This window comes from Plecotus auritus (genome assembly GCF_963455305.1).
Source record: "Plecotus auritus genome assembly, chromosome: 7".
Lineage (NCBI taxonomy): Eukaryota > Metazoa > Chordata > Mammalia > Chiroptera > Vespertilionidae > Plecotus > Plecotus auritus.
The window spans coordinates 56707253-56712516 of record NC_137774.1 but is presented as its reverse complement, the minus strand read 5'-3'; positions in this window follow the sequence as shown (position 1 = coordinate 56712516).

Here is a 5264-nt window from a genome sequence, read left to right as displayed (position 1 = left end):
AACCAGCTGTCTATGTAGGGAAACTGATCTTCGTGTCCAGGATCTCCTGTGACTACATTCCACACCGCCCTGACCAATCCTTCATCTAAAGAGCCTTCCAAGGGCCAGCCAACCCCGAAGGCTGGCCATTCCACTTCACAGAATTTCCTCAGTGATTCAGAATTCATTTTAATTCCATAATATCCATCAAATCCCTTTTTAAATTTTTTTCAACATGCAATTGAGAACAGTGGGTTTACTCTGTCCTGACCCCATGATGATCGGTGGCGCGAGACAGACAAGGGAGGGGGTGACCTGTTTTCACAGATCCTCACTCAGATGCCCACCTGGCCACATCCCTTATGAGCTTAGATTCATCTTAGCTAAGGTGCACCTGTATAAACCCTGGGCCTGGTCACTGCCACGTGGGGGTGAGTCACCGTTATGCCATATGACGAATCGCGGAACCGCAGGTTGGGGCCCACTCGGACTCTGTAACCGAAGTCGTGGAGCCACACAAAGGAGAGGAGAGGGCAGGCCCCCTCCCTCCACATTCACACACTTTCACCAGACATTCACTCAGAGTTTAAACAACAATCCACCCAATTCCTGATTAATTTGCCTGAGGAAGCTGTATAGCTTCCGGGGAGGTGATCAAGCTCCCCCTTCCACTCACTTGGAGTGGGCTGAACTGATAGGGCCCCTACCTTACCGATTCTGTTGACAGGTCCAGAAGTGTCCGTCCACTCTCTCCAGTTGCTGGCCGGGTCCTGGGCTGAGGTCCGGGAGCGTCCAGAGTCCCCCAGTTTAATTCTGCTAATTCAGCAGAGTGGCGCCTCCCAGAGGCCTGTCCTACGCCCCCAGGCCCCAAACCCGGTCCACTCACCAGAGGCTAAAAAGCCAAGCATGGGTTGGTTTTCCCGGCCAATGCACCAAATTATGTTGCAGAAAACCGGAATAATCAAACAATGCAGGTGAGTTTGGAGTCACACTTTATTCACCACGGTGGGCTTAGAGAAAAATGAATTCAAATTCTAAGCAAAGCTACAAGCAGGACTTTCCTTTTTATTAAGGAGCCAGTCCTCTGTGCAATTAGTGGTTTTCTCACTGCTGTCTTTGAAAACAAACACAGTTCTAAAAATTATGGGCACATCTAGTCTCTGGCCTTCAAGGTCAGACAGCTAAAATTATGGGCAGACCCAGTCTCTGGCCTACCAGGTCAGACAGCTAAGTTTATGGTCCTCGTTATTCAAGCAGGCTAAAGCAGGCTAGAAAGCAAAGTTACCTTTATAGAATAAGAGGCCGTCTAAGAAAAACAGCAGAGAATTCCAAACAGCAGTTTTTTAAAAAAGAAGTTTTCCTTCTCAGTTCATGACCTCACTCTTCTGTTCTGTCTGCAGATGCTGGGCTTCCTGTGAGGACCTAGGTGCTGGCCACTGCCAGGCACTGTCTTTGGCTTCTAGCACCTGCTTGGAGCTCCCAGGATCCACAGGTCCACTGCTTGTGTCCGTCTCCCATCTGCCCTCCATGCCTGTCTGCCAGCTGTCAATCTTAATCACTCAAGGGCCTGTTTCTGACTCGGCTTTAAGAGGGGTTGGTGCTGTTTTAATTTCAGGGAATATGATGGGTGTGTTTCCTGTGTCAGAGCTACTCCTCCGCCAGTGGCCCAAAATATGACTCTGGCCTTGGTTGGTCAGAGATCCTTGTATGGAGACCGATGGGGTCATCTGGGACCCTGGAGTTTTTATCAGTCTGGTTCCTAGAATCATGGGCAGATGGCCCTGAAGCATAGGCCATCTTGTTCCAGTAATCTCTATGTTGTAAAAACTGCTGTTTGAAATTTTCTACTAAAATGGTCCTTTGTTCTGTGAGTTAACTTTGCTATTCTTGGCTTCTGTAAACACGCTTGCTCGCATAATAGGGGAAATGAGTTCACTTACCTGGTCTTGCAAGGCCTGTTTACTTAAGCACTGCTCCCATTTTGGAAAGGCCATAAACTATACAGCCCCCAGATGAAGTTATCAATACTGGCACCAGGCCAGGCCTTGAGATACAGTCTCACTGCCCCATCCCAGCACATAGGGTTTTTGTTTGTTTGTTTGTTTGTTTTTTGCAAAGCCTGTGTGAAGTCCGGAAGCCCCATTCCATATTTGAAAGACAAAGAGTCTGGGAGAGTATAAAGGGAGGGCTTCCTTTATGTTATTTTGCTCAGACTCTGGAAACAATTCCTCTGAGACCGCTAGCGTTATAAAGACTCCAAATTAATTTGGCTTCCTAAGGCGTCCTCTGTTTATTTAGCTCGCTGATTTACAATATAACAGCCCCTCTTCCAATCTGGTCACTGAGGCTCCTTGAGATTGTTCAGACCTGCAAGCTTGGCCTCTGCCTTTGTTTCTCAGTGAACCTCAAAGTGCAGGTGTGGCAGGCTGCGTAGGGGGGTGTCCCCTTTATCTGCTCTCTGGGTATTGGGAGCAGGTAGCTCCTCCCAGGGAAACTGGCTGTTTGGTTTGGGAGCCTATGAACGACCCATTGCAGGACTTCTGGCTCCTGCTTTCCAGGTCTCCTTGCCCTGCTTCCCTCCCCGCCTCTTCTCAGGCTCCTCAGTCAGTGCCTCCCATCCTGAGCCACTGCCTGGGTGTGTACCTGCAATTGAAGACTCCTGTGCTCTGAGTTTAGACGTAAAGAAAAGGGGGAATCAAAACTGTGGCTCTTTCCCTACTAAATTGTGAATCTCTAGAATAGTAAAATATGGAAACTAAAAATTATTACTTTTAAATGCAAATCAGCTGAGTAAATTTAAAATAAAAGGATCATGCAAGAGAAAACAAAGTCAGTACTCTAAGTTTTTAATAGTGTGTGGAAGTGGTTTACAATTATATGAAGCTAGACTTCGATAAGTTAAATAATCTTAGACCAATGACCGAAACAATTAACAGTCATAAAAACAATAATACTACCAAAACCCATTGCTAATAGGTCAGCAGAGGACATAAAATGGAGCTCAAAGATAATCCATAAGCCTAAAGGAAAAGGTTTGAGAGAGAAAAAATTAAATGAGTGAGCCAATAAAAACAAATTGTAAAATGATGGTAGAATTAAACCTAAGATGGGCAAATATTTCATCAAAAATAAATGGACTAACCCTGGCCAGTTGCCTCAGTTGGATGGAACATCATCTGATACACCAAAAGGTTGAGTGTGTGATTCCAGGTCAGGGCACATACCTAGGTTGTTAGTTTGATATTTTCATGTTTCTCTCTCACATCAATGTTTCTGTGTCTCTCTTTCTCCCTCTCTTGCAAAAAAAAAAAAAAAAAGAAAGAAAAAAAAAAAAGAAAGAAAAGGAAAGAAAAAAAAGAAAGAAAAGAAAACCAGTAAACGTATCCTCGGGTGAGGATATTAAATAAACAAAAGAAATGAAATAAGAAGTGGACTAAATCATCAAATAAAAAAGGCAGACAATATATGACTGGATTAAAAGACTCATTGAGATGCTTAGTACACACACAAAAAAACTAATTTTATTTAGTTTTTTAAAGGATAGTTCTGAATTTATTTACATAAGTGGATTAATTCTTCATAAATAGTCCCCCCTTTTTCTTTCTTTAATCTTTATTGTTGAGATTATTACAGATGTCTGTCCCCCTTCTCCCCACCTCATTTTTTTTTCAAATTTTTATTAAGGTATTATATGTGTACATATCTTACCATTGCCCCCCCCCCACTCCCATACATGCCCTCCCGCCCCCAATGTTTTGCATCTGTTGGTTACTCTTATATGCATGCATACAAGTCCTTCAGTTGATCTCTTATTTCCCCCACCTCTCCCTAACCTTACCGCTGTAATTAGACAGTCTGTTTGATGCTTTACTGTCTCTGTAACTATCTTTTGGTTCATCAGTTTATAATGTTTTTCATTATTACCAAATGAGTGAGATCATGTGGTATTTTTCTTTCATTGACTGGCTTATTTCACTTAGCATAATGTTCTCTAATTCCATCCAGGTGTCTACAAATGGTAGTAATTCCTTCTTTTTTATGGCAGCATAGTATTCCATTGTGTAGATGTACCATAGTTTTCTGATCCAGTCATCTGCTGATGGGCACCTAGGCTGTTTCCACATCTTAGCTATTGTAAATTGTGCTGCTATGAACATAGGGGTGCATATATCCTTTCTGATTGGTGTTTCTGGTTTCTTAGGATATATTCCTAGGAGTGGGATTACTGGGTCAAATGGGAGTTCCATTTTCAGTTTTTTGAGGAAACTCCATACTGTTCTCCACAGTGGCTGCACCAGTCTGCATTCCCACCAGCAGTGCACAAGGGTTCCTTTTTCTCCACATCCTCGCCAACACTTGTTTGTTGATTTGTTGATGATAGCCATTCTGATAGGTGTGAGATGGTATCGCATTGTCGTTTTGATTTGCATCTCTCGGATAATTAGTGACTTTGAGCATGTTTTCATGTGTCTCTTAGCCTTCCTTCTGTCTTCTTTCAAAAAGATTCTATTTAGGTCTGTTGCCCATTTTTTTATTGGATCATTTATCTTCCTTTTATTAAGTTGTATAAGCTGCCTGTAGATGTTGGAAATTAAACCTTTATCAGTGATACCATTTGCAAATATGTTCTCCCATGCAGTGGGGTTTCTTGTTGTTTTGTTGATGGTTTCTTTTGCTGTGCAAAAGCTTTTTATTTTGATGTAGTACCATTTGTTTATTTTCTCTTTGGCTTCCATTGCCCTAGGGGCAGTATCAGTGAAAAAGTTCTTTTGGCATATGTCTGAGATTTTGCTGCCCGTGCATTCCTCTAGTATTTTTATGGTTTCCCGTCTTATATTTAAGTCCTGTATCCATTTTGAGTTTATTTTTGTGTATGGTGTAAGTTGGTGATCTAGTTTCATTTTTTTGCATGTATCTGTCCAATTTTCCCAACACCATTTATTGAAGAGACTGTCTTGACTCCATTGTATGCTCATGCCTCCTTTGTCAAATATTAAATGCGCATATTGGTTTGGGTCGATATCTGGATTCTCTATTCTATTCCATTGATCTATATGTCTGTTCTTGTGCCAGTACCAGGCTGTTTTGAGGACAGTGGCTTTGTAATACAGCTTGAAATCTGGTATTGAGATCCCTCCTACTTTATTCTTCTTTCTCAGGATGGCTGTGGCTATTCCGGGTCTTTTTTTATTCCAGATGAATTTTTGGAGTGTTCTTTCTAGGTCTGTGAAATATGCTGTTGGTATTTTAATGGGGAGTGCATTGAATCTATAGATTGCTTTGGA